This window comes from Melospiza georgiana, chromosome 1, assembly GCF_028018845.1.
Source record: "Melospiza georgiana isolate bMelGeo1 chromosome 1, bMelGeo1.pri, whole genome shotgun sequence".
Lineage (NCBI taxonomy): Eukaryota > Metazoa > Chordata > Aves > Passeriformes > Passerellidae > Melospiza > Melospiza georgiana.
In genome coordinates this window covers 52341559-52356829 of record NC_080430.1, presented here as the reverse complement: position 1 = coordinate 52356829, position 15271 = coordinate 52341559, and the positions used below count along the sequence as shown (strand labels likewise).

The 15271-nt window shown below is 40.9% G+C and overlaps 1 protein-coding gene across 1 annotated transcript in view; it reads right to left on the bottom strand.

The window, feature by feature from the left end:
• The window catches only part of EGFR (epidermal growth factor receptor), a 157260-nt gene that overhangs the window by 70525 nt on the left and 71464 nt on the right, over positions 1–15271 (bottom strand). The window lies entirely within an intron of this gene.

Genomic DNA, 15271 nt, shown 5'->3' with positions numbered 1-15271 from the left:
AGCTTTGTTTTTCTCCTCAAAAGAGATGCTCAAGTGAGTTTAAAAATTGTGATAAAGCTGCCTATAATGTAACCTATCCCATAGTTTATCATGCACTTACTTGAGTGCCACTTGTAGTTGGGCAGAATCATACAGGGAAACAAATGCACCAGAAAGGATAAACTCTGTCTTAACACACTATTCTGGAGGTCAAATGATGAGGATCTGCATCTCAAAAGCAAGAGGAAGAAATTATGATCTTGCATACACTGGTTAATTTTTTTTGGTGTGAACCATCACCACCTCTCCCTGTCTAAGCGAGGGCTTAGTACTGAAGAGCCAGAAGCCTGGAAAGACAAATATTCCCATTATCAATAGCAGGGCAGTATTCCTTGTGATCATCACTGTCTGTTGCTAATCAAGGTTTTCTCTGTATGCATCCTCAGCCTCAACTCCTTGTGGTTTTATTTTTTTCCTTGGTGCTTTCCATGGAGATTCAACTTTTTCTTTGAAGATCCAATCTCTGCAATCTGCCTTCTTCCAAACAAGTAGCCAGAATGCAATCAACCAGAAGGCTGCTCTCCCCCGGCCTCTCTCAAAATAGTTAAGAGACAAAGGCAAAGAAGAGAAAGGTCTTGTTTTAGGAAAGCAAGGCCCAGGAGTGAAGAAGGCATGAGCTTACTGTGCAGTGAGGAGAGCACCTGTGAGCTGTAGCTTGGGTGGGCTGGCACGGGCCAGGGGACATTGCCCCACACCCCTGTGCCCATCCCAGAGCCAACACTGCTTCCTTTCCCACTGCCTGACATCACCACCCAGAAAATCCCAAAAGCAAAATCCCTTTGCCTTCTTATCCACATCACTCAAAACCATTTTCAAGCTGAAAATCAGGGCTATGATGCACTCAGAGTTCATTTACCCAGAGTAAATGTGATAACCAACAGCAGTTATTGTTTGTTAATATATGAAGCCTTGTGTCCTATCACTTTATTAAAATGCCTACTCTATTTATCTACATTCAGGAGGTGTTTATTCTTCTCTGTGACCACTAATAAAAAATCCCTGCCAATATTTGATATAAAAGTACCATGCCTGAGTGAAGTGCCAATTTCCAGGAGCCACGAGTAAAAACCCTGTTGTGAACATACACAAAAAACCTGAAAATACTAGATTATCTGAGTCAGATGAAAAACAAATAAACCCCACCACAAACAGCACCAGGAAAAATATGCAAAAATCAAGACAGCCACATTTTAAGGATATGTTTTACTGTTAGGGGTTAATGGTTCTGTTAATGGCAGCTAAAAGGAAAAGAATTACTGGGGTCATCTGTGATGGCAAGGAGGTAAGAAGCAGCACCCCAGCCTCACAACAGAGGAACCAAGTGAATTGCAGAGGGGAGAGCTGACACTGTCCTTGCCTCTGGCAGCACTGCTGGGGCTGCTCCCAGCTCAGCTCCTGGGGCTGGCTGGGCATCAGTAAGGGCATTTCCCAGTAAGGGTGGAATCACTGCTTTCTGAAGAATACACATACCATACTGAGGGGGTACTGTTAAAAAAAAGAAAGTACTTTTCCAATTACTAAAACAGGTAAGGGTTACACCCTTGGCTTTCTTAAAATAACTCATATTTATCTGGGGCCACTGAAGACCCTTTTGTAACAAGCCAAGCAAACCCAGCTCACTGCACAACTGGATTTCTATTTCCAGCTCCAAAGAGCCACGTTGAGAGGTTTCTCAGCCAGCAGGTTGCTGAGACCCATCCTGTCCAATATCTGGTGGTTCATGGTGTAGTCATGCTCCTAAAAGGCAGGGCTGGTCCGTGACAAAAGGCCAGGTAAGCATCAGGAGCAAGACAAAACTTGCCTGAGCATGACAGCTGGCTGAAGCCAAGGTTACTGTGGGCTGCAAGAGCTCTTACCCTGCCATCCCAAGCCACAGCTGAGCAGAAAAGTCAGCATTCTGCTGCAATACAACATGTCCCCAGCTGAGTAAAATCAGAAATAATAAAAAACCCCATTAAATTCACATCCTGAGTTAACATACATAGGATTTGGGAAGAGCAAATGGGAGAGGGCAATGAACAGCCAGAGTAGGTGCAGTCAGCTGCTCAACACTAACTCAGGCCAGGGTTTGCGTGGGCACCGAGTCAGCTTCTGGGCTGTGAGCAGAAAAATCCAAACATCAACCAGCAGAACTTTACACACAGGAGAAACATCCAGGCACTCACTTGGGGCACGGACTCTTCGCTGGGTCTGCCACCCACTCAAGTCTGCTTTCACATTTTAGCAGATGAGAGAAAAACAGGGCAGCAAAAGCCCTGAGACACAGGATGGCGTCAGCTCTCCCACCCACAGGTGCACTCCTCCTCTGCCCTCACTGGCTGCTGCCCAGCAAGGCACTCGGGATTCGACAGGACAAACCCATCCTCAATAAACATGTCACATCTCTTTTAGGAATAGAATTGTGCCCAGCAAGAGACAAGGGAGTTACACATCAGGTGTCACCCAATATTTTATTGCTGCTGGTACCACTCATGTACAACTCACAGGCAAACGATGCGACGCCAAATGGGAATTACTCACAGTATTTGGCATGACACAACGCTTTACTATGAAGAAACAAAGGTCACTTTGGTCCACTTGATGCCAGAGACTGAGAAGTCTAAAGCCAGTGCAAGTTATTGCTTCTTCAGGCCTCTCTGAAGTACATGCTAGAGCAATTTAGGTGCCCCTGGGGACACCAACATCTCCGCCACCGCCATCTCTACCACCCTCTAGGGTGATATCTGATAGGATATGGAGGCACATCTGAGCAGGGCAAGAAGAGAATAATGACAAAGAAATCTAACAGAGTTCTTGCACAAAATCACCACACAGCTCTAAAAAAATTTCCTGAGAAACAAAGCAAATTATAGCATTAGGGGATGATCATCATGGCTGATCAAAGCTGCTAATTGTCAGAGGTTCCAATGTACACACATATATCTGACATTACACGGAGTAGAATATGAATTTTCCTGTGGACTATGATACAGTTCCCTTCTTAATTTCTAGAGCTACAACAACAAAATTTGAAATGGTCTGTACAAAATAATTCCCTTAATACTTCTTCTGACTGACAGCATAAAGGGACTACCACAGGCCACATGCTTAGGACTACTGTACAAAATTCTGCCTTCACTTAACAGTCTCTTCTGACTTGCAGAGATAAAGACATGAGGGAGAGCACAGTCCACAGCACACAGCAAATAACAGGAAAAATAAATGCAGTTACCTGTGCCCTGAAGCAAACACATGTCCCTGATCTGCTTCCATGGGAAAATACCCTGTTGAAACTACCAGCGATTCAGCCCAGAATTTCACATCATGTTTATGCCTGCAGCACTGGCAAGAGCACTGGAGGGGTTTTCCCTATGGATGCTCAAGTGCTCCTGGTGACAGAGTCTCTGGCCATAGCCTAAAACACGCAAGGAAGTGCTTGTCCAGATCCATGTCCTATGACTCAATTCCAGGACTGCATGAAATAATTAGGCAACATTAGCCAAACTGCAGTTGGGAACATGAACAAGGGCACTGTGAAGCCAGTTTCAAATAATGGTAAATCCCCATGTGAATTTGAGAGTACTTATTTAAATATCCACTCCTTTTTTATCACCTGCATAAATGACAAAGTTAATACCCCCAGGAAGACTGACTCATTTGGGAAAAATCAAGCGCTCCCAATTATTTCTCTTGTACCTGTCCCTTCTTGCTTTATTTGTAAAGAAGAGAACAACTATTAACCAATTGACAATGTGTTCATACTACCCTACTTTTCTTTTTAAAGCTATCAGAGATCACATCCTATTCTTCCCCCTCAAAGATACACAGCTAAGCCTGCCTCTGCACACAGAAGGGACTTTGTATGAGAAGTGGCAAAACTGGCATATTTTTTAACTTCTCAGCATTAGTGTAACCCTGTCAGCTTCCCATCCTTTCTGCTATCGAAATCTATTTTATGGATGAAAAATTATTGAACCCAAGATCTGAGAAGTCTATTCTTGGAACAGGAGAGATACAACTACTCCTAAAAAAACATAAATTTTTTGCAACCTCTCTTTTTTTTTTAGCAAATTATCAGAGCTCATTGTCAGTACTAGCACATGAATACATCTGTAATGACACGTGTGGTATTAATGAAAATACCTTTAAAAATGCAAATTATTCATGGCCCATTAACTGTGAAGGGCACACCTGTGTGCCACTCTCTGCAGAAGGGATTGCCCCAACTGACCCGACAGAGCCTGGCCCTTCAGCCTAAATCTGACACAGCTGCCCACAGGGACAGAGAACAGGAATTTGGTGGCACTCAAAACTGTGACAGTGATTTAGTGAGAGCATTTTAATTCCTCTGGGAAGGTTTTGCAGGGAAGGGAATAACAAGATCTCTCTACCTCTCCTTTTTTTTTTTTTTTTTCCTGTTACAGGCAGATGCCTCTTTTTCAGTGTTTTGTGGAGAGAACAGAAAGTCAGTATCTAGTTACTGCTCTGTATATTTACACAGCCTTTAAATATTTTTATTAGCTCCTAAGCAGTTCATCCTGTCTGCCAGTGACTTGCTTCAGGGCCTCACAGAACTGTCTGGTGGGAATAATAGTGAAAAAAGGTAACTTAATTTTAGACCTTTTTACTAACAGACCCACTCATATTAGGTCTTCTCAAATGAAAGCAGAATTTCAGTAGGGAAGGTTTGAGTAGAAGAGGTGGTTATTCCCATTCTGCTCTCTGCCCTGTGTTTATCAGGAGTGGCAGAATTACACAGAAACGAAGCAGTTTACACGACCACCTGAAATAACAGGATTTGTTCTGTTTTAACTCCATAGGAGTTGGTGACTCACCAGCAATGATACTACACTTCAAATAAAGATATTCAGCTTCATCTTTTTAGTTTAGCAATTGAGCCTGGCAGGAGAGGGAAGGGGGGGTGTCCAAGCTGTCATTCCTCTATTAATATTCCTTCAATAATGAGCTATTTCTCACAGTTTTCACCTTTTTATTTCATGCCAGAAAGCAAGCCTTTCCATGAACAACATACCAAAAGAGAGTGCTACTATTTTAAAGTGTCTCAGCGTTCGCAGTATGAACTGCCCTGTGTAAACAATGAGATCTCTTGCCTTGAGAGAACCAGATGTTTCAGAAAAAAAAAAAAAACCTCAAAACTTCCCACATGGAAGACAGTTACAGCAGAGAAGAGATTCATCCACCAGACTGACTGATGGACTTTTTTATTGCTGGTGGAACAGGTTGGCTTTTCACCTTTTTGTTTCTTCTGGCTAATCTGCACTTTTCAGGCAGAGAGGCATAAATCAGTTTTTCACAGTCATGTCTTAATAGAGAAATCTTTAAATGCAAGGCAGTATCTTCTACTCTGCCTTTCCCCTCTTTCCTACACAAAGTGTCCTTGCCTTATTAGGATGCTGGATATGATTGATTGTAGTTTCTCATTTTTTTGTAACTCCTAGCCAAGGTTCATGGGCACTGCTGGGCAGCACATTCAACAAGACTGTCTTCTCAAGGGGCAAACAGAGAGAGAAGAGAACAGGCTATGCAGATGATTCTGTTCCTCCTGACAAAGCCTGCTCACATCTCACCTCTGAACATGGGTTAAAGTGAGCAAGCTTTTGGCTGTGGCTTGCTCAGAAGGGCTAACAGAGGAGGGATCAGCCCAACAGGACCTTAATTAGGATTTGCAGCACTAATTTCCAGTGGCAACATGCTGGACTTAAAGATAACTGAGAGGTCATCTTACAGTGTTCCATTCACCTCATTAGAGAGAAATCAGCATTCAGTGCATTACTGAAAGATTGCATTTAATTAGACAACACGAAAATAGCCAACACAGCCCTGTACAATGTCCCAAGAAGTAAATATCTGCATGATTTTCTTCCTCTTACTATCATGAATCAAAGTTCAATTTCCTGCTAAGGTGATTTTCTTCCTGAGGTAAAAAATCCTGTGCTTTCCCCCTGGCTCTTTTTATTGTTGAAAGAAAACCTCAGAATTACATCAGTGAGAAATGAACTTGCCCTCTCTTCTGTCTTAATAAAAAAAATTGACTGTGGGTAATTGTGTTGTCTATCTTTGTAAAAGCCACTACAGATGTAAAATGTTCATGGCCGAGCTCAAATTATCTTTCACATGATGAACGAGTATACAGGAATTGGGTTTCAATACTGAAGTCAAGCACCTGATTTTATTCTCTGCCTAGAAAAACACAGAGCTGAATGCTGGGTACTCCTAATGAAATTAAAATCACAATGAAATGAATTGACTATGGTTGGGAGGAGCAACTTTGCTGAAATGTGTGTTCCCAGACACGGTATTTCTAGGAGGGTTGCAATGATTACCTTCAAAACCAGAAACACACACTCTGCCATCACGCATATTACTAGACAAGAAAGTACATTTCTCGCACCAATAAAAATGTATATTTTGAAAGAACTTCCCATCCTGTTGTTATGCAAAATTGCTTGTAGGCAGTAGACTACATAGCCTATCAAAAAGCTTACAAAATGACCCTAGAACTGATGAACAGACAATCATTTAGTTTTCCAAAACATTTCCAAATTGGTAAACATGACCTTTCAGTTGGAAGGAAGAAAGAGAAGTTGCCTCTACCACTCTCTTTCCTTTCAATTCACTCTGCAGTACACCCAGAGGACCTTAACTTTTTTTCCTAATCTTGTATATTAAAAATTCAGCTGAAATCTTTCCTGCCTAAACTTAATGAAAATTACAGAGTGACAAAACTTCCTTCTATATTTTTTGTCACCACTCACTATCAAATAACTTTTTGGAAGGCTCTGAAAGTGGTAATGCATAGACCAGGCTTTCTAATATGTTTGGTTTCCTAGACTGGGCAAGTCTTTTATGTTAATACTCTTCATGTGAAACCCAGATGGATTTAATGTAACTAAAAGAGACAAGAAAAAGTGAATAGGATGAGGGATAGCAAAAAGGTAATATGCTGTAGTATGGGGAAAAAAATGTTCCACTTTGTGGTCTCCAACTAAACTTAGTATTTTGGGACAACAGAATTTAAAAAGAACCTAAAGCACGCTTCCAGCTGCTGCACATTTTTACCATTAGAGATTTAACAATCACTAATATTATATATATATATATGTATTATAATATAGACACTTGATGATTCTATTAAAATCCTATATCAATGAGACTGCTGTTATCAACACAATTATCCTAAATAGCAATATCTGTTCAGACATACACTTTTTTACATCCCAGAAAGACTGGTGACTATTTGAGTGTTGAAGATATGCTTATACTTCAGTTGTAGGCAATTTCCCTCAGAAAACCTCTTTGCCAAAAAAATTATGATCATGTTATTTCTTCAAAAAAATATAATCACAAAAGAGAGCAAAAAGAATTTAATATTAAAATATTAAAATGTTCATGCACAAAATAGTCTCCAAAGTTGTTTCTGTCCTTTCTCAAAGTTTGAATTATAGATATGTCATCAGGAAAAGGCCTCCTATGTTATGAAGGCCACTCTGCACAAGTGAGAACTACAATTCCAATAACAACTACTACAAATAAATACAATTAGTTATTCTCCCACAAAAGAATAAAGTTATTTTTGGCCCTGGTAGTGTTACTTGCAGACTAGTATATGCTACATACTCGTTTAAGTTTTTATGATATAGCACCCTGCAAAAGAAAGCAATAAATGTGAGCTCCTGTAAGGGTAGGACTCTAGAGATAGTGGCATGTCATTTTCACTCCTTTATTGGATGTTTGAATTATGATACTGAGCATAACCAGTTCCCTCACAACAAATAACAAGGGCAGAATTAACTTCCAAGAGTCTCATCAGAAACATATTTAAATATACACACAACAGCTTCATAGCTGCACTTAATCTTACATGCGGCCAAGATCCCAGTAACTTCAGGAGAGCAGAATCAGGCATTTAATACTTGCTGAGCAACAAAAGTTACACCATATCACAAAAGTTAAGTATCTCTCCAGAGCCTCAAGTACTATTAATCTGGGAAAATGCATCCATAGAATCCAATAATTCCACTTACAAAGTAGATGGTTGTAAGGAGGACAGCCAGTATGCACCTCTGCCATGAGTTTCAGCTTCATATTGTGCTCCTATGCTACTTTCTTCTCAATGGCTTAGCACAAAACTCACTTACTTACACATATGCTCTGAAAACAGTTATGGTAAAACCAAATTACAAACAGAAAGTAAACTTAAACCAGCAAATTTTAAAAATATAACGGAGATCTGCACTCACAGCTGATTTCCCCCCATAATTTTCTACATAAGTATGTCTATCACTGTAGCAAGCCCCTTAAACTCTTCCAAGATACTTCATACTTCACTCAGTAGTACTAATAAGCATTTGAGTAACAAAATGTTAACTATAAACAAAAATGTCCTGTTCTTCTTTGCCCCTTCACCAGAAGGGCCAAAAAGCTTAATTCTGCGATACAGGTATTACCGGTTTTATTCAATGCAAAGAACTGGATCAAAGTTCAGAGTCTGAGAATGCTGAAGAAAAACAGACTGCAGATCAGTCAGCTGCTGTTAACTCAATTCATTTTCTCCCTCATACTGGTCTGGAGAAAATAACAAACAATTGGTTTGGGACCAACATTCCTTTCATGCATCAAATCAGCTCTTCTTTTATCTTGCTGGGAAGCAAAAAAAAAAAAAAAAAAAACCCAAAACCCTAACACCCAGACAGACAAATTATAACAAATGTTCATACAAGATATCTGTGATATAACAGTATGCTGAAAACATCTGTACAACCAGATATAGTTCCTGTGTGCAAAACCCAGCTGAGATTGCACAGTCTCATGACCGTGATGTCATGATCCACAAAAGGATATGTACATCTATACAAAACCCTTGAAGTTATCAAAATTCAATTTAAAACTAAAGGAAACATAAAAGAAAGATTTTATGGCCAGATTCATCCCCATGATTTATTGGACAAGAAGGCTTCTTTGCTGCTTGAGACCTTCAGCTTGGGAGAACTTCTGCTTAACTGCACCACAGATCACAGCTGTATCACAGGGCTCTCCAAGCAAATCACCACCAGCATTGCAAGATGTGAGCTGTCTGATGCTTCCCAAAAAATGGAGAAAAAGTCCTTAACCAGGTGGGATAGAGTTGGGAAAGTGCTCTATTCACGCACTAGGTGTCAATAACAGCAGCGATAATGTGCCTGTTGCTTAAAGAAAAGGCTGAAGTGTCTGCAGTGCTTTAAGCAAAATGAGCAGTATCTTGTGGACTGGTAACATTACTGGAAAAAATGAGACTTTACACTTAAGTCAGTGTAGATCTCAGTATGGAAGCCTCTTGACCAGCCCCTGTTTATTTTAACGTCATGCCATTAAACCTAGCGCGTGTGCAGTGGCTTTTCATAAAGCCTGACCTTTAATAACCAGCCAGTGGTATTACACAACAAACACCAACAAAATACCCATTGCTATGGAGGGATAAAAGAGAAAATCCTGTTCTCAAGGGAAAATCAGGCTTCATGACTGGAAGGCAGTGCCACATCCCTCAGCCAACATCATGGGTCACCAGCATGGCCCCAGTCAACTTAAGAGGGTTTATAAAATTTCCTTTTCAACAGAAAAGCCACAGACCACATTCTGTGGCCTTGCGAGCCACCAAGGCATCTACAAATCTTTGCAGCAGACAGGGTGTCCCTCTGAAGATCATGTCCATGTTAGTGCCTCAGGTCAGACAAGAGATGTACTGATAGAGGAAGAAGTCTCTTCAGTTCATGGATACCTGGACACCCTCCCCAGTGCTCCTTTGGGCTTTTTAAGTGTGCTTTGAATGATTGATTCTGGCAGTGACTCTACTAGGTGCACACTGCCTCAAGCAGAAACCCCAGTCCCATTGTATTTCCTGCCAACTAGCAGAAATTAGGCAAATACCAATACCTTGATAATTTTGCACCTTGGTACCACGTTGGAACAAGGGGACACTATGCCCTAAGACTTCCCTCCATAACAGTTCTGGGATAAGAAAGGCTCTAGGCTTTTCCCTGCGGCAGCAGCCAGCAATGCAGCTGCTGAACACCCCCTGCATCAGCAACACAAGGACAACCCAAAGGCATCTGGCCAATTCAAGTGGCAGGGGCTGAGCCTGCGTGTGGCAGGAGAGGCCAGAGAAAAAGGCAACACAAACAAAACCTAACCCCACGCCCCCTGATTTCCTCCTTCTAAACAGTACCAAAATAAGCCAGATGTGCGTTACCGCTTTTGTCCGGAAAAACTCCTACACTGCAGGTTTTCTCCTTCTTCCTTGTAATACAAGTCCAAAAAAAAATTGTGGCAAAGAGAAACATTATGAGCAGTTCCCTCAAGAGGGAAGGACAGAGATACCTAGAAATATAATACATAATGACTACAGAGACTGCTGGAGTCCAGGAAATAAAAATTATATTTAGCCAGTAAACCAAAGAAACATCACCTCTGATGGCTCAGTCTTCACTGATCAGTTTCCAGATGGGGAGGAATTAATTTTTCTTGCTGTTATTCTACCACTATGAGAAAAGACAGATAGGGGTCTGACTACAAAAAAGTGAGATAATATAATTAGCCAAATATTTGTATAGGAAAATGATGGAAGCTTTTTAGGATGCATATTGATTGGAAATGAATAGCAAAGAGGTTGGCAAAAGGACTCCAGCATAGCTTCTCCTCACCACCTAGAGTGAAGAGGGTCATTCAAGGGAAAGAACACACTCTTGACCTACCCTAAAATCTATCTCAATTCCCACTCTGTTTGTAGGACAAGCTACAAGCCAATCTTGCACAAGCCATGCTAGAAGCCTAATCCGACGGTTTTAAAGTGTGAAAGTGAAAGAAAGCACCTGCTCTGTTGTAAAAGAGAAAGTGTCCAGTGCACTGTAATAAACTTGGTTTAGCCATAGCTCCAACATGTTGGAGAGATAGTGCAATGGCAGCATTGGAGGGCTCATTGAGAAAGGCTGTTGGTGATACTTTGCCTTCTTGCCACCTCTCAAGAGCCAGTTAACCCCTCTTCTTTCTCTTCATCTCCCTGGGGTTTTGAATCCACTACAAAACTCCTCTTGGAGAGTGGGTGTATTCATTAACCTTTAGGGAAATGTCTCACCAGACTAATTAAGTCAGGTGACATTTTATAGGCAGTGAGTGCTTTTCCAGGAATGTTTCTGTACTCGGCAGTAACGTATTTGGATAAAATTTCAGTGTTGTTCCTAAGGCTTAGAGCTGGAAGGAGAAATGAGGACATTTGCGTGATGTGATGAGAAATGGGAAACATGTGGCCCCAGTCTTCCCCTCTGTGGCATGTTTGCTCTGAAGGACCACAGATGAGAAGTGATGGCATACGTTAGGAAATACATATGTTTTGCTTTTTTAACAGCCCCAATCTACTACTGCCTAAAAGTTTGAGGCCAAACCTTTTAAATCATTAAGTTTTCTTTCAGAATTCCAGCATAAAGAGACCAAACCAACAGTGCAAACTATTTCCATTTCTCTCCTTCCCAAGGGCATTTTCTCTCTGTACCACAGGCTTCCCTCCTGAAAACAGTCATCCCCAACTCCCCAGACAGCCTTTCTGCATCCATCTTTTTAGGGAAGCTACTGATTTTAACCCTGCAGCAATGCTCCCCCTTGACTAAACTGTACATGGGCAAAAGCCTGCACAACTTACTCCCCTGACTATACACCCTCTCCAGATAACAGCTGGCAAAGAAACTCTGGCCTTAATTTTATTTAAATGCAAGTTACTTTAAATGTAGGCATGTTCTGGCTGGCAGATTTAAAATCTCAAACATTTCAGTGGAAGGAGGCAGCCATGCCTCTGTGCCAACTCCGAGGACATTCACAATTTTGAGATCTGAAACATAACAAACAGAGAGAACCCGGTGCCCGAGAGCATGGTTGTCTCCAAAACAATTCACAAGGAGGAAGGAAACTGACAGTAGAATGGATCTGAGTGGGAAGAGTTCAAGAGCAGGTTGGATGGGCCCTGAGCAACCTTACCCAGGTTGGAGTCCCTTTCCATGACAGAGGAGTTGGAACTAGGTGATCTTTAAGGTCTCTTCCAACTCAAATCATTCTATGCCATCTGGATGGACTGTGTCTTTGGGGTGAGATGAAATATGAGCTCTGTTAACAGCATCTAGTGGCCCTGTAAAGTTTTATTAAAAACAAAACATCTCCCCACACAACCCATGCCAGAACTTAAAGTTTACACTTATCGAGAAGGTAATAAAGAGGGCAGAGAAAAGGTGTGGCCAGAAGAATGCTTGTTAACTCTCATGAGAAAATTGAGATAGCATTCTGGGTATCATGATTTTATTCTCTACTGCAGATACAGAAAAACTTTCAAAAATATGATGGGAGCATTTCAATGACATATTTACAAATATGTGCTTATCAATTGGGGTGGTCCAGATCCATTTTTTAATAACAGGATTATGTTTCCTTCTTCCAAACATGGAGCTATTTAGAAGCTCAGCAATATACCACAAATAGAAATATTAACCAGAGTGGTCTGTACTAAAAAGCCACAGATTTATTTTTCCAATGTATAGACCATAAATATTGTTGGAGAAGGAAAACACTAAACATACACCATCTGGCACACATCTTTAACTTACACACCAAAGTTGTTAGCAGCCTTATTCCAACCATGGGTCTATTCCACTGAGGACATTCCAGCTTCTAATGCTGTATTATATTGTTGCAATACACAGCTGAAAAACTTCCACTATAAACATTTTTTCTGCTTTTTTAGAGCCCTGTTTGGCTTTCTAATGGTCTACAAAGGTCTAGAAGCTCAGCTGGTTGAAATCAAAGCAGCTTCAGGGCATGTGACTTTCCAGATAGCAACAAGTTCCCTAGCAGATCGTACTGTACTAGCCTCTTGGTGATAACAGGAAGGGCCTGGAAGAGATTGTGGTGGCAGTAAGGGAGATGTTAAAGCTCAGTTGAAAGAGCCTCAGCTACTTAAGCAGAAAAGCTCCACTAATATTTTTCAAACTTCCTCTTACAAAGGGTGTGCATACTAAGTAAAAACACCAAATACACCCTCTTTTCTGCTCGCATGACAGCACAGAGAATAACCCATACAAAAGAGAGGAGGAGCCTTTCAGGTGAAGAATTTAAAAGCTAGGATGCTAATTATGTGCCCAGTCCTTGAAAAGCAGAGCAGTTTATAAACAATGAATCCTTTCTGAGTGCAAGTGCTAGGGTTGAAGCTTAACTGCAAACCTCTGATGTCTTCCCTGTGTTTCTGCAATTGCTAACTCTCTCCACACGCAGTATGCACCCAACTCCTACATTCTGAGCTCTTGCTATGTTTAGGGGTTTTATTACAGATTCCTGCAGAAATCTAGTGAGCAATAAACCCAGAGACGTCAGTAATGACCATGACAAGGGTATTCTTACTAAGGTTCTCTGAGTCACCCAGTTATTTATCAGTTAACTAGAATAAATATTGACTTGTTCTTTGCACTGTCCTCCACAAATACAAACCCACCAGAGGGCCCAAAAGGCTAAAAAAAAAAATCAAAGTTGCTAGATAAATATGAAAAATAGCTGGTTATTTGCCCAGGGATTTTCCTGGTGTTTCAGATTTCCAGTTTATCAGATGTTGGCATTTAGAGAATAATCTTAAAAAAAGAAGACCTGATATTAATATAAAAACCTGAGTAGCTGAAGTTTTTGTTGATTTGTTGGCTTGTAAAGAAATCATCCAGGAGGAAAACAAAACAAAGAGACCAATTTTTTATCTGTGGCTAAGCTTTCTTCCCAGAAACAGATAAACACACATACTCTGATTTGCATGGTTTTGAAAAAATCAATGTCAATTAAGCCTGGAGCAATTTCCTGCATCTTTAGCTACAAGTTTTCTACTTCTCTTTGTCCTCTATGGCATAAATTCTTATCTGAGTGATCTCATTTTTGGCACCCAAATTGAGGCATCTTTCTTTCTATTTTCCAACAGAATCAAAATATCAGCAGAAATACCAGTCACAGTCTGAGAAATGCAGAAGAGCACCTGAAAGCAGAGGCCCTCAGCATCTTCATCTGAGCACTTGGCCAACAAGATACTCAAAACCACAGGGCACTTGGCAATGTGATGCTTTTGTTTACTTGCTTTTATCTCACCTATAAGAAGTAAAAAAGTAGTGGAGCCAATAGAGAAATCAGTCTCCACTCAAAGTCACCCATGCAGATCAAACACGAATGCAGGTCTGGCTGCATGTGACCACCTATATAACTTCTTCTGTTACTGTAATAACAAAACATATAAAAGATATGGGCTCTTAAAAAAGCACAGGTTCACATGACAAACTTTCAATTCTCCCCTGGCCCCATAATCAGCAAACAAATGCTCTAGGGAGCCAGAACAGAAAAAATTTCCATTGACCTTGGTGCTGTTTCAGTTAAAACTTTGACCTCTCTCTCCCTGGGCACCAGCATAAAGCTGGCTCTTCTATTCCTCCACCACTGGGCAAGCTGAGCTCAGCAACTCCTACCCAGCTCTGAGGTCATGGAAGGGTGGGCCAGAAGTGGTGGAAAGGGAAATCAGAACACACCAACAAGGAGGGCAACTGGGGTTACCGTGATGAGGCACCATACCCAGGAGACACAGGAAACATCAACAGAGAAGAAGCTCCTTTAATTCTACCACACGCAGAGTACTTGGTGCCCAAAAGTTACACTGAGAAGGGAAAGATAAAGCCCAGGAAGTAACACTTTGAGGGGTAACTGGCTATGGTTAAATGGTCTATACTATTCTGGATGATAAGGGGCACTTGTTGCCTGAAAGAGCCTGTGATGTATGTATCGATGTTCTGCTGCTGGTTTACAGGTAGAAAACCCAAACCACACACTAACAACAACTTCCCCTAAGAAATTTGTATAAGAAATAAGTATAGTAGCAGAAATACCTGTTCAAGGCTGTAAAAAAAAAAAAAAAAAAGTCTTTCCATTTTTATGAAAACAAAAAACCTAAGCATTCTATTTGGATGGCTGTCAGGCTAACACTCTGTGTTAGTTCCCCGCTATAGCTATGCATTTGTGAGCCTTACCTAAAAGGGTATCATTCTAGAAAGTGAAGGTGCTCTTTCCCTTATGCTTTTCTTTCTGCATGAACAAGGAAATGGAAATTCTGGAGGCAAATGAATTTAGCTCCTCAAATGAAAAGCATATATTTAATTCCAAGATACTGAACACACTAATTTAATTGGTATTAATAAAACAT